Here is a 27747-nt window from a genome sequence, read left to right on the forward strand (position 1 = left end):
AGAAAAAGACAATGTAAGGCAGGACAGACAGGACCCATCCTGGTGTTATACAACAGGCACTGAAACAAGGATGGAATTCAGATATGATTGCTTTGGAAATAGCGTAAAGTGTGTTTGTGCATGCAAAGAAAGTCTTATAGTACACCAGTGTGATGTCTTTTGTGTTTCCCACCTTGGCACAATAGCAGGTTCGCAGCAATACTAACAAATCCACAGGTGTATAGTGTCAGGATGGATGGTGCATGTTATGTTCCTGGATGGTGATGGATGCACAGTGTGGGTGTGCGTCTAGCCCCGCTGGCGTGTTTATAGCAGATGCAGACTGTTGCATTAAACCTTTCCTGAACATCCTGGCTCTTAATGATAAATGGCTATAGCCATCCTCTTCTGTCTCTGACTCAAAAGTTGCTCCTAGACATTGAAAACATGTAGAAAACCCCCATTTTCATTGCAAGCAAGTGGTGGTAAAGGTAGAATAAAAGTAAAGTCGGAATCCTAAAAGCAGTGTGGCTTCCACTTTTACACTTCCACAGATTTATTGCATGTCTTCACAAGGTGACCATACGGAGCTGCAAAAATGCTGCAAATGAGATGAGAGAGAGCAGTCAAAGTAATTTTTCTTTTGTTTTCTCTACCCTCTCGTTTTATCTTCTTGGAGGCAGAATATTAATTCTTAGTGCCGCATCACAACACATTTGTTTGTTGTTTTGTGATCCCATAAAATCCTTTGACAGGCAGACGGGGAGCGTTCTCATAAATGGGAAGTCAACAAGGGTATGCAAAGTTGCTGATTGAGGCCCACAGTTCACAGTGAGACAGCCAGCAGTTAATGTGATGCGTAACCAGCAATCATCAATTATTCATTGTTAAAACATTTTCCAGAGTACCAGGAAAGAGTGCTTTTATGGACAGGCAAATTACTTATATCTTTAGGGCTACTTTATCTCTAAATTCCTTGCAGACATGCTTTGCATGTTAAATATTTTGATGCAACAATGCGGCTAGCTATAAAGCCCTTGCTTATAGGGGAAGGATATTTGTTCATTTTTATTGTAGCATTACATAAAACATCTGATAAATATTTTAGTCTCATAATTCTTCGATATTATAAATGCATTTTATGAAGTCAGTAATTTGTGTCTCGCACCAGAAGGCACAAAAGTGCACTTATGGGCCAAACTCAATTAAGCTAAATGCTTTTTATTACTCTATAAACCTGATTAGGAATCGCATTTCTGTGACAACAAAAACATGCATTTACCGTTATTGTTTGCTGGGCTGCACTAGCAATGATTTGAAAATGTTACATAATGGAGAGAAACTATGAGAGGCGGGGATGGAGGGATGGCCAGATGTAGAATCAGGTGGGAGAGGAAGAGAGCCTGACCTGACTGACTAACCCAGCTGGTGGCCCAGCATTTCCATCAGCCATCGCCCTTTGTCTGTCTCTCACTTCTTTGTTCATGTGCTCTTGCTTTATTTTCAGATTTCTTTCACAACGGTTTTGCTTTCTACACCTGCATACAGCCTCAGGTTTATATTCTGATCGATGTCAAGTGAACTCAACTGTTAAATGGACATTTTGTTCTGTCTTTGACCCGACCATACTGGAGTTTGGTGTCTTATAGATATATTATATATATAATATTATATAATATATATATATATATATAATATATATATATATATATATATATATATATATATATATATATATATATATATATATATATGTATGTATATATATATATGTATGTATATATATATATGTTATATATATATATATGTATATATATATATATATATATGTATGTATATATATATATGTATGTATATTATATATGTATATATATATTTATGTATATCTATATATAATATATATCTATATGTATATATATTATATATGTCTATATATATATTATTCTGTATATATATATGTTATATTTCTATATATATATATGTCTATTATGTATATATTATATATGTTATTATATATATTATATATATATGTAATATATATATCTATCTGTAATATCTATATATGTATGTATATATATATATGTATCTATATATATGTATATGTATATATATATATGTATATGTATATATATATATGTATATGTATATATATATATGTATATGTATATATATATGTATATGTATATATATATGTATATATATATGTATATATATATATATATGAGAGCAAAGGACATGGACCTCCTCTGCTGGACAAACATGATGACAAATAATTTTTCATTTACAGAAACAGTTTCTGCATTAGATTCTGTTTAAGAAAAAAAAAACATACCAATGCAGACTGAACAACATATATTCAGATATGTAATCCAATATGGCTAACAGATAGCTGTGGGCTGTTGCTAAGACCTACGGTATTGTTCAGGGGTATATGTGGCAATGTGATATGAAGCGGATGTCAGTGGAGGACAAGAGGGTAATGACATTCCCTTACCTTTGAGGGTGCCTTGTGTCATACTGACAGTTGCTTCATGCTTCACTTGCACTGTACAACAGATAGTAGTCAAAATGTTGCTGTGGTAGCCAAAATAAGCTGAAATGGCTGAAAGTCATAGTTGCATGGAAGGTCACACACTGCCTAACATATGAACACGACAGCCCTTTAAAATATCCCTCAGTTTAACATTAGTCCACTTTCAAAATACCAGCGTTTTTTTTTTGTGTCAGCAGTTATTGACTGTCATCCAAAGCAGTATCATCTTCAAACTATTCACAGTTTTTACTAAAGCATGAAAAACTTGCTTGTTGATAAAGAATATCAAAGTGAGCTGCTTGGCCTTGAGCTATCGTAGATTTAAACAGCGGGTTCACAGTTTTTCAAGTCTGTCTTGATGCAAGCCATAAGGATTCTGTCATACTGGCCCACAAACCAAGAATCAGCAAAAAAGCAGCTGAAACTTGGCAGGGGTGTGTTGAACCACAGTTCGGTTAATCACTTTAATGCATGAATGTCTCTTTGTGTTGTATTTGTAATACTTCGCTCACATAATTACACCCTACAGCATTGGAGTCTGTGACTTCAGTGAAAGTGGGGTGAATTGTTAGATAAGAAAATGTGGGGTTTTGGGGGTTTTTTTTAGTCATGTTCTTTGCCTGACAGCTTTTATTGGATCCCTTTTTTCTGTATTTTCTGGCATTACAAACTGTTGCATTGAATCCACCTCCAAAATATGCATATAATCTATTGCCCAAGTTGGGATCAAAGAGCTCTTATGTTTTTCAAACATTTTTTGCAACACGCTGAAGATTTAAGATATGTTAACATGTGGATTGCTGTGTTAATGTTGATGGAAGTTGTGACCTAAAACATTATCATTATGATAATCAATTTAAAGGATGTGAAAAATTAATATAATTCTTTATAGCTACACATGGTTGTGAATGCATTTTCTTTGTGTTATGAATTCTTTTGTTCCTTATGTAAAGCCATTTTTTAAGGACTGGCATCACTAGCCGAGATCACCCTAACTTTAGCTCCTGAATGAAAGAACCACTTCTGTTGTCCTCTTCTTTTGTTTTATGGGATCTGCCTCAATCTCACCCTACCATTAACATCTTCTTCTGTCATACCAACCCTCTGCATGTCCTCCTCTGAGGTCTTCCTCTTATTCAATATTCTTTGCCCAATATGTCCACTATTCCTCCTCTGCTCATGTCCAAACCTTCTCAGCCTTATTTCTCCAACTTTTTCTGCAAACTGCTCAACCTGAATCCTCTGATATACTCATTTCTAATCCTGTCCTTCCTGGTCACGTCCAGTCAACATCTTAGCATTGTCCACCCTGTCACCTCCAGCTCTGTCTCCTCTCTCTTTTTTTTTCAGTGCCACCATCTCCAAACCATATATCACAGCAGGTCTCACCAACATTCTGCCCCTCCCGCCCCCTGCCTCTACCTTGCTTGTACTGACTTTCATTCCTCTTCTCTCCAGAGCACACCTCCACCTCTCCGAGCTCTCTTCCACCTGCTCCCCACTTTCACTGCACTCATAGATTACAGTGTTGTCTGCAAACATCATAGTCCATGGAGACTCCTGCCTAATCTCATCTGTCAACTTGTCCCATCATCGTCTTGTTGTCCTTCATCACCCACGTATGCTTCTCTGCCACTCCTGACTCCCTTATGCAATACAGTTCCTCTCTTGGCCCCCTATCTTATGCTTTCTCCAGATCCACAAAGATACAGAACTCCTTCTGACCTTCTATACACTTCTCCATCAACACTCAAAGCAAACTCAAAGTTCTCGGTATGAAGCCATGTTCCTGCTCACTGATTTTCACCGCTCTTCTTAACCGAGCTTCAACAGCTCTTCCCCACATTTTCAGCTTTATCCCTCTGTAGTTATACAGCTCTGCACATCACCCTTGTTCTTGAAAATTGGTACCAGTATGCTTCTTCTCAATTCCTCAGGCATCCTCTCACTCACTCACTGTGGTTAAAATGTCCACTGCCCTCTCTCCTAGACATCTCCATACCACCACACATATGTCATCTGGATCAACGGCCTTTCCACTTACTGATTAATCACTTGTGCAATTTACTTACATATTTCTTCACTCAGATATTTCTGCTCAGTTTTACATTCAGCGCTTCAAATCACTGGCCAATTTCTCAAACTGTTAACAGGCTAACCGACTATGAAGTAGCTCCCTAGTGCTTTTACTCTCTTAATCTGTGATGATTTTGTTGCCTCAGTCTGGTTGTCTTTTTCTTTGCTTCTGACTTTTGACTCTGGCAGATCAACACTGGCCAGGCTTTATGTGTATCAACCACAGAATGATACACATAATGTTCTAGCTAGAATATAATTTGCAGATGCTGCCACTTTAATTCATTTATGCACTCAAGGACAGACAAGCAGACACACAGAAACAGTCATGTGACCCCTCTGACCCTTTGTGTTGTTTCCTGGGTGAGTTATATCTCATTGTTCCTTTCTGTCACTGTTGCAGTGGGCCACAGGACAATCACACTGGCCTCATAGTGCCACATTCACTTCTGCAGCCCAGCCAAGCTCTGATCTCACACCTCTCACTTCACATTCTCATTACTTCAGGCTGATATTAATTTATTAATCAATAGCTGTTTAAGAGCTCCTCCTCGGAAATCCATAATGGCAGCAGATTCATCAGGCTGCTACATCAAGTTATGAGCATGACTCGGAGCGTCTCTTCAGGCTCAGATGTGTGTTTGTGATGGGTTAAATGCAGGTTTTAATACACAGAACTGTGCATTATTTACATAATGATAGCATGGTTGCTCAAACAGTTCCTAAACTTGAAGGGCAGTGAGTCTGAACTTCAATAAGACTTCTCCTCCTGCACTTTCAGAGTATCTGATGCTGACTCAGAGATCATACTCGTCCAGTGGCTCCATTGTTGCCATAAGCTCAGCTCTGAAGCCTCCCTGTGGAAGATTATGAAAGTGGCTTTAAAATACAGAGCAGCAGCTCAACAGGGCTTTAGATGATTTGAGGCTAAATATATGTAAAAGGCAGCTTGGTCCACAGGGTAGAGTGGGATCTGGGTGGAAGGCAGCCAAGGCCTTTGGTGCTTCTTTTTTTTTCCCCCCCTGTTTTTGTTATGTGTTCTGTATCAGTTTGGTAGAAAGATGCCCTGCAAACCAAAACCAAAAATAAGAGCCAACAAGACTGTCACTTTGAGGTTCAGAATTTTTAAGTAAAAAGAAGTCTACAGCAATACCTTAACTGTGAAAACTAATAAGGCACAGGATATTTTTGAAGTCTTATGCAATATGTATAATGTTTGTGTATAACGTAAATATGGGGACATTTAAACAGGCAACTACTTTTCTATGTAAAGTACATCAATAAGCAATACGTCAATACATCACGCACATCAATAAACATTAAAACAGCAGAGAGTTCATTTCTTATTCATTGTTATTTATGTTGGAACATCAAAAAACATTGAAATCACAGATATCAGTGTAACCAGTAAGTTTCAGATGTTCTTTTGCATTTTGATTTTGCATGTCAGCCCTTGCATCAGCCTTAACACATCCAGCAACAATGCAACAGCTGGATTAAAGCAAAGGTCACATGACAAGCTGTCCTGTCAGATAAAAGAGGGTAACACAGTGTATCCAGTTCTTTTTCTTCATATGATTCATCTTTAGATTAGTAAACATGTTGGCCTTAAGATAAAAAAAAGTTGTCTTTGACATCATTAGCTAGTGAGACTGTTTTCCTGAATCTTCATTTGTGTTACTGAAAGCAAACGCCTTGTCATTTTACTCCCTTTACTTTACACGAGCACAACTGAGTTCAGTCGCTTTCAAGGCACGCAGGTGGCTCATTCACTGGGTGACTGCGGGATCAGTTCCTCAGCGGCAGGCTGGCACAGACTGAACCACCAAGCTGAATAGCCTCAGGTGTAATCCTCACCTGCTCCTTTGCCGTTAAATCCCAAATGTTTTGATTTATTTTGCTTCCACTTCTATTTTTCTGAATGTCTTTTCAGCAATGGAAGGATTTAGCACTAGAGGATTAGTCAGAGTGGGCCCTGTTTATAGTGTTCATGCAGGAAGAGAGTGTGAGAGAAGCATTTCCACTTTCATATGGCAACACGAGTCCAAAAACATATCCATGAGCACATACAGTTACATATTTACACACCCATATAACTATGGCACTGCAAAGACATCACTGCACCTGCTTTCTGTTATCATGGTCTGAGTCAAAAGCTCTTTCTCAGTCTTTATTATGTGATTAAAGCAGCAGAAATAAATGCTGATATACAAAGCCTGCTGGCACACCTGAGCTGCAGAGGGAGTGACAGAGCACATTTGATCTTTTCATGCTGTTTTTGTACTAACCACTGCTTTGAAGTTTTGCTGTTTTGTGCAACCGAGCCCCTAAACAATGAACCACAGTTGTGATTGTCCGGATCATGTCTGTCAATGTGGGGGTTTTTGTGCTTGTGTTCACAAGAGGAGGGGTCCGTGAAGGAGAGCGGCCTCCCTGCTCCGGCACATGGTGCCCAGACTAAACAACAAGATGAATGTTTCCTGAATTCAGCTTGGCACAGAGGCATCCCCAATCTGCCCAAGTTGCTAAACTGAAAGACTGAAAGACCTCCATACCTAGCTGGACCAAATGTATTTGGAAGAAAACTGTGGTTTTATGGTAGCCTTATTGTTGAAACTGTCCATTGTAAACATCTCTGAGGAGATTCCACTTTAATTTACCAAACTTACAGTAGTTTGGTTTATTGTTTCATCCATTTGAGGGCCCTCATTTTTCATTTTACCGCCATACAAAGTAGTTTAGATCATGTGTGTTTGCCTGATCACCCAAAAACTTGAAGTTTCTCCTCTGACTGAAATGCTTTATTTTTGGTACAGTGCAGAACTTTACCTTAAAAGCATGGTGCAGATTGTAAGAGTTACAAAGTCTAAGTGCTTTAGTGGTGCCTGAGTTGTCTAACCACTTCCACACCCTGCATGGTGTTACCATCATGTGATGATGGAACTGTTAACAGTGCCAACAAAAGCTCAGTGTGCTGCTGTCAACCTGTCCCCTCCCACCCATCACCTTTCACCTCATTGCCCTGCTCCCCCACATCACACCTCTACCCTTTCTTATTTCACCCAGAGCCTGGAAAGAGCTGGGACACATGTATCCGGGCAGCTTAGTGAAACAGTGAATTGGAGGTTGGCACTTTGAGAGAGCATACAGTATAGTGAAAACCTTTGGCAGCCTATGGTAAAGGAGACTTGCTGTGTGGAGATCAAGCTCTGAGCTCTGTGACGAGCTGAGCCTCATTGCGGTTTATAACAACAAGCTGTTGGATTTGGAGCGAAAGTTCCAGGCACGCCCCCCCCAGGCCTCAGTCAACGCAGCTAACCCCCTTTTCCCCATTTCTGAAAAACTGCGTTTTCCTTCAGTCTACAAACCTTCTTATCCTATCCTCACTCCACCTTCACTCTATTAGCTTGTAGTTTGCATGTCCCTCACTCTTCTTCATTTGATTGAGGAAAACCAGGCTCCGGGTAGTGGCAAGAGGTTAAAAAATTTTAGTCATGAGGGAACACACACACACACACACGCACGCACGCACAGACATCTACATGTGACAAGCCCCTGCCAAACAATTGCTGTTGGCTGAGAAAGAGTAGGTGGGCGGAGGAGCAGCGGTAGTTTCTTGGAAGGCCTGATTGGAGCATAAACAGCAGCCCAGGAAGTCTAACAGAAAGGGAGAGAGAGAGAGAGAGAGGGAGGGAGGGATCGGTGGAAGTGCAGATCTGCCGGGAGAGAGTAAAAAGTTTTGGTACTGCGGCAGTGTGTTATTTTGTGTCAGTCTTGGGGAGTGTGAAGAAAAAAGACTTATTTTCCTATCAGGACATACTTTATTATAGCCTACCAGAAAGGAAGGGTGAGTAGCTACATCTTACATAAGAACACACACCTCTCTTACACGAGAGTGCAAACTCCCATTTTCATCACAGTTTTTCACTCCATAGATTCAAATTGATGCACTATATAGCAAAACATCCTTGCACTCAGAGAAATAGCATGTTGTTATTGTTGCGTTCAATGTCATTAAAATTTCCAGACAGTTTTGGAGTTGCATTCACTACAGTGTTCTTGATGAGTGTGTGCTGGTTGCTGATGGTTTCCCCTGGCTCCGAAAGCTGCTTGTTTTCCAAAGCTGTTTTTTTTTTTTTTTTTTTTTGCTGTGCCTTGAACTGTAGCCAACCATTCAGTGCATGAAGCAAAAAAAAAAAAAGGGGGGGGGGGCATTTAATGTGTGTGTGGCTGTGTCTAATTAAGCTGATGGAGAGAGGAGAGTGGTGAGGGTCAGACCATGAGAGGGTGAACTTGAAAACAGCACTGTCCCTTTTATAAAACGCAGCTCTTCCACCAACTATCGGTTACCTTGATTGTCTGGGATCAGAACCTAAAGTAAACTAACTCAGAAGTTTTCTCAATCTTTTTAAAACTCATCTGCCTTTTTAGATCACACAGAAATGGAATCTGTATCATCAAAGTGGCTGTTTGTGGATCAGATTTAGTGTAGATTTGGCCGGGTATGATGCTGTTTGGTCGCATCAAACAGATTGCAACATTTTCCCACCAGGATCCTGCTGCATTCCTCCTGTCAAAGGGAACATCAGTATAACTTGCAACCTTTAAGTTACTGTGTTCTTCACACTACATACAGTAGATCTGTATTAGTGCCTACTATTTTACAGTTTGTCACTAATCTGGAAGTAAAGTCGAATTTTAAGGATTTTACTGTCTTTAACAGGCCTATATTTTCCTGTCTGGATCTCTTCAGTACTGTGGGAATTTTTTTCCACTGCTGAGTAGATTTGCATCTGGACAAGGCTGGTCTGCCCAATTTTAGGCAAATGGGAAAAAAACAAAGTTAATTTCACAGATTTTCACATGCAAGTGTGTAATGTCTATTTTTATTACTATAAAGTCATACAATTCCTGATAGATGCAGTAACTAATCAGTTATTTTTGTTGTTGTTGTTTTTAATAAAATAAACCTATCTAGTAGCCCTGTTTGGCTTCAGGTGTGTTTTGTATTTAAGCTTGAAGCAATATCAGTCCTTTAAGTTCCCTCTGCCCCTTTTTACCACTCAGATGTTTATTGATGGATGTGATTTGTTTTGTCTCTCACCAATAAGTACATCAACATCCCTCCTTCCGCAGGCAGGGAAGGTAAATGTGTCAGAGAGGAGTCCCTCCTCAGAGAGACAAATGAGCTCACTCACTTGCACCCCTTCCAGTGTCCCTAAACCTCATCCGTCATCACTCGTTTTGGCACTTTCACAACATTCGACTGTCTCTCAAAAGTTTTTGTCTGCGTTTTGCTGATGTAGCAAGTTGTTAGATTCTCACAAGACCAGAGGAAACTGTTATTAACGGGAAGGCAGGGATTTGGCTGCCAGTATAATTCTACCAAGCTATTCGTTTAAGTGGTAGCATATGAGGCGCAGTGATTTTGGCAGGTTTTTTTTTTTTTTTTTTACAAGCATAGGCACGCAGTAGCTCCTGACCATATGCCTCCATTTGTCAAATATTGTTAAGAGACGCTAAGGTTAGGACACAACCACTTGATTACCTAGCTGGACTAGTCTGTTGCATCAGTATCCAGACATAACACTACAGATCAGAATCTCTGCAGGAGATCAAGCACGAACCTGGCCAAATCTATTAGCTTATACAAATCTGGGGAAGTAGAGTTTGACGGCTGCCATGAGCTAGGGGGGAAACACACCTGGGCCAGCAGCATGTGGCCAAGCAGCAGTGAGGCCCGTGGGGGTGGAGTAGGGCGAGAGGTCTAACCAGGTGTTTCTCTAGCAAGCTGTCTGCACTGTCATCCTTCACTGGGCCCCAAGCCAGCTCACGCCATGTCTCATTGAGCTTCAAGGTTTGATCAAAACTCATTGGCAAGCTTTCATTCTAGCTCCTATTGGTGGGTGAGTTATGGCTATGATTAAAAAAAAAACACACACACACACATAATGGTGTGTGGAAAGAAAGAATGATACTAACAGAAATGCTACTAATTGCATATTATACTGAACTTAAGACCTCATTATCATCTGGTCACATTGGTGATATTTTTATGGACAAAGGAGCTGCAGTTGTTCACTCTAATGTGTAAATTTTCCAGAGAAATGAGAGGAGATTCCCAAGTTTTATTTAGGTGTAAGTCAAACTTTTGAGTTGACTTTTTTTTGTCAGATGAAAAATTCCCAGGTAAAATGAATCAAGCCATCTTGGGGGGTTTTTAAGACTAGGCAACATAATGACTGACATAATGACGTGTTGACTCAGGAATCAAGAACACTGAACGCTCATACTGCAGTGATTTGCCAGTCATGGGGTAGCCCCAACTTAACACATGCTTTGCTTTGTCATTAATTTTGCTATAAATTGGACCATAATTTACAAGTTTAACATCATAATGTATTAAAAGAGACATGAAACTAGGGACTGAGCCTATAAACTCATTAAGAAATTGTTAACAAGGTCATAAACCAAGTGTGTGGTAGTCATTTTCTTGTAGACTTCTATACATGGAGTTTCCCCCTACTGTCCTGCCCATCTGTTACAAGCAGTCTATGCTCAAACCTCAGTTTTTAATATATAACACACTGTCTTCTTCTTCTTTTGGCTGCTCCCATTAGGGGTCACCACAGCGGATCATCTGCCTCCATCTCACCCTATCCCTAGCATCCTCCTCAGTCACACTGACCCTCAGCATGTCCTCCTTCCATAAACCTCCTCTGTGGTCTTCCTCTTTTCCTTCTCCCTGCCAGCTCCATCTTCAACATCCTTTGTCCAGGATATCCACTATCCCTCCTCTGCACATGCCCAAACTTTGCCTCTCTAACTTTCATCCAAACTGCTCAACCTGAGCTGCCCCTCTGCTATACTCATTTCTAATCCTGACCATTCTGGTCACTCTCAATGAAAATCTTAGCATCTTGTACTCTGCCACCTCCAGCTCTGCCTCCTGTCTTTTTTTTCGGTGCCATCGTCTCCACTCTCCATCATATCAGCCAGCTCTCTCACAGTCATAGTCCCTACATTTAATGTCCCTCCTCTCACCTTTCCTGCTCTTTTCACTGCCTCCCAGCATGTCTTTCCCCTCTCCTGTTCTCCTTTAGTCTTTGGCCAGCAGTAGCACAGTTTCCGCCAGAATCACTCTACTGGCCAACAGCACCAGAGGCGGTCATTGTTAACGCGGGCCGTTCTGGTGTTGAAATCTTATTGATGATCCTCATGTTTGGTTTGGCAAGGATTTTACGCGGATGCTTTTCCTGATGTAATCCGCGCCTCCAAATTGTATATATATATATATATATACAATTTGGATTGACCCTTTAAAGCTAAACTTGCTAATTTATTTGTTCCAATCAAGACAATCACAATCTAATTCTTGGAATTGAAGTTTATGTAAAAGTTCCTTTTCTCTGAGACTGCATCCACTGCTGGTATAATGTCCATAGTCAAACTTTTTTTTGGTCAATATGCTTTAAGACTTGGACTGAGGTAAATTACATTCTCATTTAGCTGCGAGGAACATATCTCATCTTGCAGAAAGATTTTCTCTCAGTTCAGCAGCTTAGACCAGAAGCTGTCCTTATGGCCAAAACAATTTGAGTCTAATAGAGGTGGGGATTATAAGAAGGTGTTATCATACAGAATCTCTGTCATGTTAATTGACTTCTACTTGTTATAAATTAACCTTATTGTAAGCCAAATAATTTTCAGTGGAACAGTTGAAGGTCTTCTTTGAAAATCTTTATTTTATTTTATTTTTTTTAATTTCTGCAGTGGATATAAGATAGTAGCGTAAAGAACACCTTATCTTGCCGTACTTTAAAGTGCCAGAAGATAAGTCATTTTTTTATGCATTCCCCTTGGTCACAAGTAAAAGGACCATTTGCCAGCTGGTAATGGCAACATATTTATAGAGAAATGTGACAGAGCAGCAGAAAATGATTTAATAAGGCAGCAATTTGTAGTTCAGCTAAAAATGATTCATTAGCACCAGTCTTGTCAGTGTTTCCTTTTTTCTTTAGGCTCTTTGATATATATATTGGGTCTGACTTGATTTTTTTGGCCTTATAACATATCTAAAGCTCTGGGGGGATGCATAGTTAAGCCACAAATAAAAATCTTGAGATCTGGCCACACAGAGAAAACAGGAGTGGTATGGCAAAAATCATCCCAGTCTGTTATTGCGGTGCTTTTGGGCAACGATAGAGGTCACTTATGTGGGCAGTTTCTGTGCCAAGGATTATCCACAGAGGGAAATAATAGACTGGTAGTGACGTCAGATGCTGGTGGAGCTAACGGAGACTTTGCCAAGATACAAAACTGAGTTTACATGTAGTGTGAGTCTGCATGCAGGGACGATGTTAGATCATAGTCGGTCTAGAGTAAGAGGATAACTATAAGCAATTAGTAATACAGGTTTTGCTTTTTTTTTTTTTGTAAAGGTGCTTTTTCCCTTAACTTGATGAGGACAGCTGAAGAGAGACAGGACTTCACATACTCAGTAAAGCCATTTTGTTAAAACATCCTCTTCCTTTGGCAACAGTAAGAAAGGAATAGAATAGAGGTGGCCCACAGTGCCGCTGACAGTTCCTGTTAAATGCCCCAGCCCAGCCCTTTTCTCCCAGTGTAAACATCTACGCCTGTCCCATCCGTCTCCTCTGTTAGTTACTTGGTTAGACATAATGCCTCCCACAACACACAAGAACATCCCAGGGTTTTTTTTTTTTTTCCCCCTGTCCAGTGCCAACCATGCTTTGTGTACACATGAAAAAGGAATAATACATTTTTATCTACAGTGTCTGACCTCTGAGCAAATTAAGTTTGGGACAAGACTTATGACAGAAAAAAATGAAATGCAAAACTTGCCCTGATAATTAGAATTAGTCTCTAACTGGCAACCTATAAATGCCCTAAAGTATCAGCTCTGTGTATTTTCTGACATCATTCTCACTCTTTTAAAGCTCATAAAGCATTCAAGGTTTTCTGCCCTCACAAAGCATTTTTTAAAGAAAAGTATGAATTTGAGTTTTAAAGCTGCCTAATCCTAATAAATATGGATGAGACTGCTGTCCACCACCCTGTTTAACAACCTGCAGTGTTTTGCCCTTGTCCCTCAGATATTGGCTTTTTATTGCTTTCTATTGGCCGAATTGACTGCTCGCTAATGAGTCATTATTGTGGCATGATTTTATAATTACTCGTCTGCCTGACAAACTCAGTGCACTTTCATTTAACCATGAAATGCCAATCTCTGTAAATGTATGCTGCAAAGCCTGCGACACACAGGATGTTTTTGTTAAGTTGGGATATTCTAGGAACAGTGGCTCAGTGAGCTTTGGAGCTGGAAGTTTTGAGGAAACCTGTCCTCTATCTGGATATGGTCTGTTTGGAGAACTCCATCCTGCTTTGACTGATAAATAGACAGCACCATGTAAATACTGGAGAGAAGCCCAGCAGTATCAAATAAAAGCATTCCAGTCAAAAAGTAATGACAGTTATGTAGAGAGAGTTGGGAGAGTTGCTATTTTTTACTGTGTCTGGCTACGTGAAGGCACAGAATCAAGTCCATTTACTCTGAGGACTTTATTTAAGTAGTAGAAGGATTATACAAGTGTGACACTTCTTAACTTTAAATCCACACTGCAGTTCAGGACAGATTTTGTCACACGTATTAGGCATAGCATTTGGTGGCAGTTAGCTTTCCGGCTGTTATAGATGTTTCTACCCAACTGTTTGCCATGTCTCTATAGACGGCAACGCTAGTTTGTAGATTGGTTGAGTCAACCATTTTAGATGACACTGAAATATCTCACAAGTTTTTGATGTAGGCTATTAGGTTTTGCCCAGATGTTCTTCCTCTATAGACCATGAATCGTGATTCTGGTGATTCCTTTTCTTTAACGTCCTTTCCTTCCAAATATGGTGTAGTGGGCACTTTTGTTTTTTTGCCAGATGTCATTAGTAGTCAGAGTGCGACCAGTGTAGGATTTTTAAGATCAATATCAATATTTGGGGATTTAAAAATCAGACATTCCAATACATTTTTCTTTCAGACACAAAAAACATAAACAGATTTCTCTAACATTTTTTAGTAGTTATTTGCGTAGTTATTCGTTTATCTGCCAGGCTCTCCTCAGATCAGCTGGTTGCTGTGTTTGTGCCCTCTGGTGGAAAAACTACGCAGCATCAACACTCATAACGTGGTTCAAGGCTGTTTAGTCCATCTCTTCTTTACTATTTAAATTTTCACTTATCAGCTGTTGTAAATGCCAGTGCCGATAGACTGATAAATAGCTAATACTGACTGATAGCATCAGCCTGCTCATTCATCTGTATGGACTGCTCTATTTGCAGTCCATGCAGTTGACAGCTGGGGCAAATATCTATGAAAGCTCGTTGCCTCCGCTAAAAAAAAACCCTTAAATATCCATAGTGCCCAAAGAATTATTGCTAGTTAGAGTCAGATAACTTTACGTTCAATGACATCAGCAACTTCACATTGTTTTGTAAAGTAAAGAGCAATTTGATGGATTAAATGGACCTCTTCTTATATAGCGTTTTTCTACTCTACTCGAGCACTTAAACCACTTTATGCGACATGTCTTCATTCACACAAGTACTTTATTCTACATCTAAGTGCTTTCTATTGAACACTGGCACATTCACACTCCGACAAACTCAGGAGCAACTCAGGGTTCAGTATCTTGCCCAAGACTAGAGCAGCCAGGGATCAAACCACCAACTTTCCAATTGGCAGATGATCTGCTCTACCTTCTGATCCGTAGCCACCCCCATTATTATACACTGCTATTGCAATGCCATTAGAGAAGCTGTACGCTCTTATTAACATATTATTTTAATTAACAAAACCAGCATCAATCAGTCTTCAGTTTCAGCACTATCTGAACTCACTTAGCTTCTCTGTGGCATTCATCCTCAAAGCCTATTCCTTCTTATTTTAGCTTTTAACAAATGTCACCTGTTAACGAACGAGTAAATGGTCAGGGATTGCTTTCAGCTGATGCTTAGTGTGCTTGTTTGTATCAATAGCAATGAGAGCCCACATTCACCCTAACAGAGAACATATCACCCACTGCAGTTTGTACAGTGTGTTTTTATTACTGGATACTTTATAGACAGCACAGGAGGTGGAAGGTGGGGATTAATAAGTAAGACTTTAGTCACATAGGATAAATAAGCATAAATAAAATCTGTTTATTGTTGGTTTTGGTCTTGGAATCTGTTGACAGTACACATATATAGAATATTTCCAAATGGATGTCTCTTTATGTAAGAACATTTTCAGTTCCCTCCATATTTCCTGGACCAGACTCTCCTAGTGTGCAATTCCACCCCAGGCTCCCCTTACAGCAATAAAAGCCATCTTGTAAAACTTGACATTTTCAATGTCTGAGTAAGTATTTTACCTTTCTACTTCACCTCAATGCCCTGAATGAGGGCTATAATATTATTACTCTTAAAAAAAGTAGCCTCTTTCCCTGGGGTGAGAATATTTTAGTAATATTTTGCCAACAATTATTGTTGAACATCATAATAGCCTTTAGGCATTTTTCTATTTTAGCTTGCCAAGTTAGTGAGAAGGCTCTCATTTGAGTTTTTAGTTCAAAAGCTCAAGATGAGTGCCTCTGTATTCTAAAGCTCATCTTTAGTCATAATTTCGGCAATATGGAGCAGTCACGGGGCCTACCAGCCTATCATTACCTTCGTCTTAAAATCTATGGTGGAAAATATGGCTAGCTGTTGGTTTTCTTGGATTTTCCGTTCACCCGAGATCCCCAATCTGCTTTCACCTAAAATTCAAGGCCAAGAACATTCCACAAAGCATTTCCATTAGTTTATATAAAGGCCGGAAGAGCTAAAACCAAGTCTTTACACACATTCACCCACACACCAACTCATTCCTCGTGCCCTTTATCACCATTTTCTAAGCGCTTTGTTTCGAAGTTTCCTTCCCATCCAGGTTTCCTTTCACAGGAGTGTGCATCCTTCCCCGGCAGCAGCACAACAATGCCCTGCCTCATTTCAGCTCTCCAAGATCTGAGACCACTGGAGCCAATGAGCAGCAAGGCACATGCAAAAGCCATTAGCTAGTTGATGATGGTGGTAAGCCACAGAGGCATCACAAAATAACCATCCCAGAATGTACATTTTGTGTTGAAACCCGGCACGCTGTTTGTTCAGCCAGAGGGACACCAGTAATGCAACAAAAGGAGGGTTGTGCCTTACATGCCGTGCTCATATGCTGAGATATCAGTTCATATTTTGCTGTCTTTGAATTTAACAAAAACTTCCTAGGTGTCTGCTCAGTCTGACACATGCCTGCCATGGTTATGGAACACTTTTATTATTAGACACATCCCATTTGGTCTCTCAAAGCTCACCACAGACAGTTTGATTGAGGACTCTCTCTGGAGCTGCAGAATGACTTAATTACAGTCGCTATCTCAATCTGAATTTACTGGGAGTGCATCCATAATGCATGTCTTACTTAGTATCAGTAGCCCCAGTTAGAGCTAACCAGTGATCATGTCAGAAGAATGTTTCTCTGCGGATGTGCAACTTTATGTCAACAACTGAACAGCAGGGTTGTAAGAGAGGATGCTTTTCATAACTGAATAAACAGTGGATGCTTTGCATTGATACATGCAGTTTAGCAGATTTTATTGTGAAATATTGTGACAGATACCCATCAAAATGTAAGTGATTGTGCTTGCATTTAGGATCAATTAAAAATGATGTATATTTCTATAATTTTTTTTTAATTTTACTTCATTTTATATATATATTTTTTAAATTTCTTAAGACTGAATCTTAAGGTTGGCCTAATAAAAACTGGTATGCAGGAGAGTCAAATGCCCCAAAAGTTGTTCTAAGTGTTGGAAGATTTCTTGATTGATTTTTTTTTTAACCTTTTGGGGACAGCACTACAAGCATCTAAATGAGCACTTCAACCTGGAGCAATATCAGGCAATTTAACCACTAAATGTTCTTCTAGCTTCCCCAGATGCTTTTTGTGTATTTTATTGCTGGGCAGGTGGTGAACAGAGAGGTTATCATGGCCATTTTCCTGAAAACAGCTGTTTGCTGCTTATTGAGTTGCAGGGTGGGGCCACAAATCCAGAACAGTGTTGTCAGTGGTCCCTAGTTTGTGTGTCCATGCTTGAAAGTGAAGATTTGTCTCCAAGAAATAAAGTAATTTTTCAAACGGCAACATTTGGTCTGTAGGATCGTCCTTAGGCCGTATCCAGGTAGAGTGCGGGAATTCCTCTTTTTCACAAAATAGTTTTTGCTCTAGCCCCTAAAAAAATAGTTTACCCCCATGTGCACACGCTATGAAACAATTATTTTTAAAGATTCACTATTACTCTGTCAAGCTTATGAAATTAAATGACTTAAGTTTTGCAGATTCAGAGAGTGTTGTTTTGCATTTCTGGGATTTGGAATTATGCTGTTGTAATCTCAGAATCAAAGATGTATCCGTGTCACCAGGGGAAGTTGTCCAATACAATTTTGAGTACATTTTCTATGGAGCAGCTGACAGCTGCATGCTTCACTCTTGATGGCTGCACTTGGAGTTTAACTTCAGGAAAAGACATACAAAAAATGTCAACTGTTCCATTTAAAAACATCTTCAGTGCTTTGCAGTTGGTGGTCTGTGAGTCTGCTGTATGTACAGTATAATTTCCATGGGGGTTATGTGTTACATTGTGCCCCAGTAAGCTGGATTCTGTGCTGCTTTGATCAGGGTAGAGTCCCCTCACTAATCTGCTTGAGTTCTGGATTTTTGCCCAGGACACACACACACACACACACACACACACACACACACACAAATTGTGATTAAAAAACAGATGTGAAGACAAGCCAAAAAGATGGAATAATCTGAAAAAAATCAAATGGGGACAAAGTGACATAACACTCAGCTGGTTGACTGCACATTTTTGTGTACTTACAGTATGTGCTAGTTTTTACAGTATGCGCTGGAGTTGCTAAAAATTACTACATAACACTATAACATTGTTTTAATTTATCTAAGAATACAAAATAGTCTTTTGCTCTGCATCCAGAGAGGCTATAACTAGGATCTAATGACGTAATGCACGCCTGGGTTTTTAAGTCTTTACTCGGACTCTGTTGGATCTTTGATCCATGTTTTAATTACAGCTGCAGGACACAGACAGGATTAGAAAGTGTAAACTCTTCTGTCATTGTTCTTTGTCTTTTTAGCAGTCATTTAAGAGCTTTTAATTGCACTGGGCTTAACTGTAAATCTCTGTGTCCTGTATTTGAGCGCTAATAAACAGGTGGGAAAGGATTTTAGCTGGATACGGCCGATGAGCTGAAATGGAGTGATGAAATGGTGGAGCTGGAAAGAGGAACGAGAAGGAAGAAATAGGAGGAAAAGGGAGTTAGGCAAGGAAAGAGAAAAAGGGGGTTCTACTTGACTGTTTGCTATGGCCCTCCCTGCATTACATCACTGAGATGCTTCAGCACTGATGACATTGTCGAGAGCTGGGAAGAGGGTTGGTCCTGGAGATGATGTCATTAATAACCAATCAGGGGACTTGGGGGGTGGGGTTGGGGGGTGTTGGTGGTAGGGTCTGACTAGCTCCTTAGGCTGAAATATAAGGATCTGTGAAATTGCCCCCCCCCCCCCCCCCCCCCCAAAAAAAAAAAAAAAAATCATGGAGCCCTTGTGTCCAGTGCACTTTTCCTGAGGTTATTTTTAGACCTGTGTTAAAAATAATTTATATCAGAGCCTGTTTCTGCTGCTGCCACAGAGCAAAAGACAACTGCGGCTGACTGTGCTAAAGAAGCCAGACCCAAGTTATTACAGCCTTAAAAGATTTATCATTAAACAAACTTAATAGTAAATGAAGGAACTGTTTTGTGTCTGTCTTCAGGAACAGATGAGTGCTGCACTGTACTGTTTTTGTTACATTGCTAAGCATTCATTTCTTCCCGGTGAGGCATTTGATTTCCTTACAAATGTGAGATGAGCCAGAGCACGCTTGTAACTACAGCGTTAAGCTGCTTTTGGTATAGCCCTTATTTGCAGAATCGAGCTCTGATTCTCAGCCTGCTGTGGGCAGTGCCACACATTTCAAGCACAAACACTGACATATGATTCATATAAAGTGGATATGATGTAAATATAGCAACAACACTATTAATTTGAAGCTGAAATTTTGGCTACCCAATGAATATAAGTTAAAACTCTTTAGCTCAAGCTTTTGGGTCTGTTTTGGTCTTTGCTACCTTCTGAAGTGTCTCTTTAGCTGTGAAATGCTCGGCTGTGTCCACTAAGTAGCTGAAAGGCTCGTGAAATTAAAGCCTCTCCGTCGGTTCATCACTCCAAGTGATAACTTTCACATTGTATGAAGTTATTTAATCCATTGCCTTAATGTATTGATTAGTGCATCATTGAAATTCATTTGATAATTAATCCCCTGCACCTTGCTCATTACAACTTTTAAAACTTTACAGCAGGGATCCTTAAGTCCAGGCCTCAAGGGCCGGTGTCCTGCAGGTTTTAGATGTGTCCGTGATCCACCACACCTGAATCAAATGGCTGAATTACCTCCTCAGTATGCAGTCAAGTTCTCCACAGTCCTGCTAATGACTTCTATATTTGACTCAGGTGTGTTGAAGCAGAGGCACATCTAAAAGTTGCAGGACACCGGCCCTCGAGGCCTGGACTTGAGGATCCCTACTTTACAGTGTCCAGGATGACCCTGATGAAGGCCACAGGCCATAATACTACGAGTGTTGCTGGAGCTTCAACCTCTATAGTGTCCAGTTGTTAAACTGCCTGCTGTGCTAACAGTGTGAAGAGTCAGGGAGTTTAATATAGTGTCAAATTAGGTTTAAAATACAAATTACTTTCACTGTCGGGGTAAACCAATCACTGTGGCTGAGAAGCCTCTCTTCCATCCATGCTCTCTTGACCTGATCACTGCTTTTGCCTTGTGACCACACTGTGGGAAAACTATTAAACTTTGCAGGCACTCACTTTTTTTTCCTGCTCTGCCATGGGAAAGCAACAGCATTTCATCATCCTGCAACCACACTACAATAAAGCTTGTGTTGTTTCTTTTCTTACTTCCCCTCAGAGTTGACCACCTGAACTCCTCTTTCAACTAATGAAATATTTACAATATGTTTTCTGTGGTAAAGTGAACAACTATATATCTATATAGTTGATATATATCTTATATCAACTATATAGATTAACTATAAATCTTTAAAATGACCATTTTAGTGAGGGGAAAGAATGCACTTGCCTAGGGCAAGTCACCCTTTATGCATCAAGGAATTCTCTCTGTCCCACTGGATAGAGCTCATAAACCTTCCAGCCTGAGCACCTTCTGTTCCACAGAGCCATGAGCTTGGAGTCAGTCCAGCACCTGACTGAAACACATATACATGCATCACTACAGGAACACACAGCCATAAACACACAACACATGGACAGCAGGCAGCAGGTTTTACAGATAAAGACTGGGACTGAGGCACTAGTGTTCTCTGGATCTCAGTGGCTCCCCCTCTAAGGGCCCGTTTCATATACCACCAGCACCTGCATCACTTATCAGCTCCAGCAGCACTCACCTCTCCAGAGTAGGAACCTTATGCCGCTATTTAGCTTCATCCAACACGTACAGATGTAGATGCTTGATTTTGGCTACTTAGAAAGTAAATCAGGGGTGGAACAATGATGCGGTGGTTAGCACAAAGGTAGTGCCATGGTGCAACAGTCATCACACAAAAAGCAGGTTCCTGATATGGATCTCCTGCCTGGCTGGGTGGAGTTTGCGTGTTTTCACTCAGCTTCTGTGGCTTTCCTTTAGATGCTTCCTCCCAGACTCCAGTGATATGCTTGCTAGGTTAATTGGTGATTCTAAATTGAACATAGGTGTGGGTGTAAGAGTGTCTCTTTGTGTTAACCCAGTGGTGGACTGGCAGACTGTGTGGTGTACCCTGTGTTACCCTGCTGTATGACAGTTCCCAAGTGACCTTAAATAGAATAAGCAGTTAAGAAAAGGGATTAATGTCTTGAAAAGATAGTTTTAACCTGACTGAAAAATACTTTTTAAACAATACGATGTTATACAGGCAATCTTCTGTATGAATTGCATTTTTGAGTCATTGGTTTGAAATAACCTTTAACACCGGTTATGCTCTGCTAGCATGCAGCGAAAAACAGAGAAGGGGAGATATGCAGCGCAGAGGGGAAAGGGAGGAATCCACGACTGACTGGTTGGCAAAGTCTGGGCCCTAAGCTGCTTATCAGTGTGAAGAGAGTCAATTGCAGTGCAATCACTTTTTAATAAACTTGAGAGAGAGCTGGCATATTGAAAGGCATATTTAAATGGATGCCATGTGCTTTAATTTGCTTAGGACTTTCCTGTATTCTGACTAGCGTATCTTCATTTGTCGTATCTTCAGCTTCAAAATCTGAGTCCATCTAATAATCAGAAAAAAGGATGCATTTTCTCATCATTTTAAACCTGTTTGCCCAGAGTAAACCATATTATTTATTACTTGTACTTATATATATTGTATTAACATGTTTGTGAGCTCTTTGTATACAAAAGTGACACATGCATTTCTGCTGTGTGCACTTATGGGAAAAGTGTTGACACAGAAAACTTGCCAAAGCAGATAAGAGATACCTTATCAACAAGCACACAGTTTGAGAGGGGCCTGAGAATTTTACTTTTTCTCACTTCATGCATTTAAACTTGCGGCATTGGTTATGACTGATGGACAGTCTGTAGCACTTTGTAGGCAGACTGGATGTCGGTGGTGAAGTTATCATGAGATGTCCAGAGTTCTGCAGAGACATTCTGGCTCTCTGTGTCAGGGGAAAAACCAGCAATGTAAGATTTTCATGGAAATGCTGATAAAGAGCTTGAAGGATCAGTAAAAAGCCTAATGACTAAAGTTCACATGTAATGAAAGGGCATGGACATGAATGGGGGTGTCAGTTTCATGCTGTAGTCATACTGGAAGCTGAATTTTCTGTTTGTTGAATTAAGTAGTGCGACTGTATTTATTTTTTTTTAATTTTACATTCCTGTTCCTCTTACCAGTGAGGCATAGTCATGTTGAAAGATACTGAAACCCAGATATTGAATCCACGCTTCTTTTCAAATGTTACTCAGCTCCAGTCACACTTGGTAGGGTATTAAACAGATGAGTCACTCACGCTGGGGATCGGTTGTCATTCAATTAACTGCAATGAAATATTTTCTACCCCATTGCACTCTTATCTTTCTATCCAGGAAGAGAGTTCAGAGAGGATAGTCTCCGGAGATTTGGGTGCAAAGGAAGGATGACTCCAGAGTGAGGCGGATTCAAAAGAATAAAGTTCTCAGACAGAGAACAAGAGGTAGCATATACCTCCCCTCTGACTCATGGGTGGATGTCCTCCTCCCAGTTGCAGCTGTTCTCAGCGTCTCCCCATCCCTCCCCCTCGGGACGCAACCAGCCTCACCGTTGGCCCAGAGACTGTTGTCACGGGAGACAAGCAGACATCTGAGCCAGTGGCTAGGTTGACTTACACCTACTCTGGCCAGGAGTTAATGAAGTGTGCACACTGCTGGCGTTTACTGGCAAACACATGTGCCTACACATTTATAATTGTGCACACAGGCACACTAACAAACACACCAGTTCATTAAGCAGCCCTTACTGTCTTAGTTAATAAATGACAGAGACAATATTATAGAGTCCATTTCCTTGTGGGAAAGCTGCACAAACACACAGTCTTGTTCTTATTTCTCTGTCTCATGCTCAGGCACATATAGGCACTGTTTTTTTTTTCCCCTGATCACCACACAGCATGCTGTGCGCACGTTCAAGAGCACCCCCTGGTGTGGAGAAAATGCAGGGACTCTTAAAAGTTACCACAACATATTTGGTTAGAGAAATGGCAAGACCTGGTTTCTTGCTTTGGACTGGTCCAGGGCTGATGTGTGTCAGAAAGTTGTAGCCGGTCAGTAAACATAATTATCCTCTGGCTGCTTTAGAGGGCATTATATGAACTAACAGGCCTCCTCTGCCTCCGCTTGTTTGCTTTGTTAGTTGGACATTGCAGGAGACAGACAGAGGTGAGGGAAAACAAAATTACTGTGTCCTACCAGGGATTTTTTTTTAAATCAAGTTTTATCAGTATTATTTAATTTCACCAAAAATGAAGACCAGGTCCTGCTTATTATGTAGACTAAGGCCCTGATCACACCCTACACTGGGATGCATTTTGGAGTGAGCTGATCACAAATCAGCAGTTCTAAGTATAGATGAATATTCCCAATACGTCACACTTGGTTTTTAAATTTCTCTTGGGGCACTGGATCATAAGTAGACAACCAAATGATGATGTCCCCAATGTGTTCAGCTGACCTCTTCATATGTAGTCCCTACATATGAAGCCAGTTGCGGCAAACTGATTCAAATCGAATCAAATCGAATCTAGGCTGCTGGCCTAGCCTCTGGGGCTAATTTGTACTGGCTTGCAGAGTAGCCAGGATATCCAGATAGCAGAAAACAGATAACCAGGTTCAATATTTCCTGTCCCATACTTTGGTCATTGTTTAAAAATGCAGATTAAAAAAAAAATTGAATAAAAAGATAAATCATTAGACAATAAGGAGTGGCTTTAAGACTGAATTTTGGCAAATGTAATCCCCCTTTTACCCTCCACATGGACTGTTTATCTGCATGCAACCAAAGACTACTCAGACAGATTGATAGAATTCCAACTACAAGAGGGATTACAAAGATGTTTACCACGCCAGATTTGTTTAGCAAAGGATGTCAAAGAAAACAAAACGGTTCATGAACTAATATCCACATGGGGGCTTTTCCAACAGCTGTCCTCTTGCAATCAGTTTACCCATGATGCACGTTGATTTCAGGCCCAAGTTAAACTTTGTCAAAGCTGTAGTGCATTCAGATGCCATTAACTTTGCACTTCAGTTAAAGATCTTTAAGTCTCATCCACTACTTGGGATAGGCCATTCCACTTGAAGGTAGTGCCTGGGCAGTAAAATCAATTTGCCGTGCTTCATTGAGTCCAGCTACAGTAAAGAGCTTTACTTGAATGTTCTGGACATATCAAGTTTGATAAATATGTATTTGACAATCACTTTGCAATGTTAAGCTGTCACATTCTCTGCTCTTCCATGACTGTTTTCACATCACATCCACTTTACCACACCGCTGCTACTTTTCCCAGTGCTGACAGCCACATACACACCAGACCAAATGTCTGTAACTCATATCTTTTGGCCGACTGCCTGTCAGGTTGGCAGCCCTGTCTGTTTATATGGCTTCAGCAGAGTGGAAAGTCTGGAAAGGCCAGAGTATCTGACTACGTGCACACAAATGCACAGAACACACACAGTGTCTGTATCTCTGCATGCATACATGCATATATCTTAATTGAAAGAGAAAATTGCAATCAGTGTGTGCACTGCAGGAGTTTGGGTAGCTGCTAGTTTGAGCTGAGACAGATGTTGTGGTGGTTTTAGCTAACAGGGTGAAGAGCAATGGTCATTACCGGTGACACAGCAGCTGGGACATACCTCATTAGGCAAGCGATAGCAGTGAGAACAAGTGGGGAGGGGGGGGGGGGGGGGGGGGGGGGGAATGACAGAAAGGTAGAAAATACAAAGAAAATGTAAAAATACACAAAGAATATCAAGCCATTTGCTGAGGAGTAACTTCACAAGAGGAATATGACATTTGAAAAGTCGCTAATGAGATTTTTATTTGTCAGTTTAATATGTTTAATTCATATGCAGTGTTTATTTTATTCATGATGGAGTGGACAGTTTTGTATCCTTAATGGGAAGTATAGCCAGAGAGGAGACATTTGGAAAACACCACTATTTATTTACTGCAGTGTCCAATATGACAGGGCCAGTGTCCCGTATGGACACCACAGCTGTGGGTGAATGCCCTTCTGCACACAGAGGCTTTCTGGACCACAAGTCACATAAACAAAGGAAAAGGAAGAAAGGAGATTGTACTACACTCAAATAAGAACAAGAAACTGAAAACTACAAATGTTTACAGTAAAACTACAAGATCTCCTACATTATTTGAACACATAATGCCATAATTCTGGAAGTAAAGCTGTATTAGAATTAGATTTTTTTTTAAAGATCATAACAGCCTGTTGATTTCCACAGATTGATGCCATCCTGACCTGAAAATGATATAATCAACCTGTTGAATTAAACAACAGTCCATCAGCCACAAGCTTTTCAAGGGAAGGACTTAGAGTCACCTTCTTCACAATGTCTCTCTGATAGTTGGGCAGTTTTCCTAAGCCTTAAGCTAAGCTGGAAGTGACATTCATCCTTATGGAAGTGGTCTATCTGAGCTTTTCTCTGTATCAGGAATCACTTTTACACAGTCTTCCTTTGCATGCATTTAGTTTTTCTGTCTTGCATCTGTAAAGAGTGAAACTGATACCCACACAGGAAGTCAGATATTCCCTGCAGTGAGTATTCCTATGAGTTAGTTTGGAAAAATGTTGCAGAGCTGCATTGCAAGGGGTTTTATGATTCTTTGTCACTTACGTCCACAGAAACAGCTTATCTATCAGATCAGCAATCAGTGCGATTTCACTGTAGAAACTGGCTTATTTTCAGAAGGTCACCTCCAGTGGCACTCACATTAGCCCTCGACTGCAGCTTGGCAGTGTCAGTGTGCAGCGCTGGCTGTGGGTGGAGGACAATAACGTGGTGAGTGGAAGGCATGGAATCAGGTGGTCTCACTCACCGAAAGAAAGAGAGAGAAAGGAAGAGAGGAAATAAAAATAAAATTTTAGCTTTTGACTATTGCCATTTGGACTGTTGAAGTCATTTAAATTATTGAAAGTACTGTGCAAAAGTCTTGAGCCACCCCTCATTTCTTTCTATTTTTCTAGGAAAATGGGAAATAGGTGGAGCAATTTATTGACAAATGTGCAAACAATCATTGAAATACAGAATATAAGGCAAAAACAAAAGAGTTTTTACAATTCCAGTGAGCTTGAAAATCAGTGTTTGTTATGAACAATTTTATTCTTCAACAGTACTTAATTCTATTCAGCTTTCTTGAAATTTCTTAAAGTAGTCCTCAGGAATAGTTCTCCAGGCTTCATGTAGGACATTTAAAGCTCTTCTTTGGATGTTGGCTGCCTTTTGGATGATCTCACATTGCTTCAGTAATGTTGAGGTCTGGGATCTAGGGAGGCCAGTCCATGACTGATAGTGCTCCTTTGGGTCTTTTTCCATCCAGGTATGTTTTTACTGCATTGGCAGTGTATTTGGGATCACTGTCATACTGAAAAGTGAAGCCATTGCCAATCAGATACATTCCAGGTAGTATTTCTATCTCTGTTCATAATTCCATCAATTTTGACAAGATCTCCAACACCACTGGCTGGAATGCAGCTCCAAACAATGACAAAAGTTTCACCATATTTTACAGATGACTGTAGATACTCACTGTTGCACCCATCTCCTGACCTCGCATGTACATATTGACGATGATTTGAACCAGAATTTTCAAATTTGGATTCATCACTCCATAAGATCCGTTGCCACTGCTAGTCCAGTTCTTTGGCATACCTCAGCCACTTCTCCCTGTTTCATTTCCTTAAGAATGGCTTCTTGACAGTCACAGATCAACTGATGGGCCAGATGATCCAGTTGCTGGATTTTGTGTGTGCAATATTTTATATTAGGTTTACGAGATAAGCCAACTGACTAACACATGATGCGGCATTGTTATCCCTCACCGCTAGCATGGTTAAAAATTTTAAAGTGGGTCATAATCATTACACCCTACAGGCAGTGTTTATTCAAACAAGATTTTTGTCTCTGTAAGAGTCTTAAGGGGTTGTTAAAATTGATATTATTACAACATTAGGAGCTTGATTTATTGTAATATTTAAATGAGATGCTCTGTGTATCCATGAGTCCCACATGAAGGATTAACTGATATACCAACTCTGATAAAATTTTATATAATAAAAAATGCTTTCAGATACTCAACAGTGGACCAGTGTTGTGATGTATATCACTAGTTATGATTTTAGGGTATTGCTATGTGAGCCCTGCTTTTATCGCACACAACAGGGC

The 27747-nt window shown here is 40.2% G+C and overlaps 1 protein-coding gene across 7 annotated transcripts in view; it reads left to right on the plus strand.

Moving 5' to 3' along the window:
• kiaa1217 (KIAA1217 ortholog) overlaps nt 1–27747 on the plus strand; it is a 119218-nt gene that overhangs the window by 42535 nt on the left and 48936 nt on the right. The window contains exon 1 of one of the 7 annotated variants that reach the window (XM_030756178.1): nt 8326–8435. The exons of the other annotated variants lie outside the window; for them this stretch is intronic. The gene's annotated coding sequence lies outside the window, so the exon portion shown is untranslated. Of the gene's footprint in view, nt 1–8325; nt 8436–27747 lie in introns of those variants that run through there. 7 annotated transcript variants of the gene reach the window in all.

Source organism: Archocentrus centrarchus, chromosome 20 (genome assembly GCF_007364275.1).
Source record: "Archocentrus centrarchus isolate MPI-CPG fArcCen1 chromosome 20, fArcCen1, whole genome shotgun sequence".
NCBI classification, from domain to species: Eukaryota; Metazoa; Chordata; class Actinopteri; order Cichliformes; family Cichlidae; genus Archocentrus; species Archocentrus centrarchus.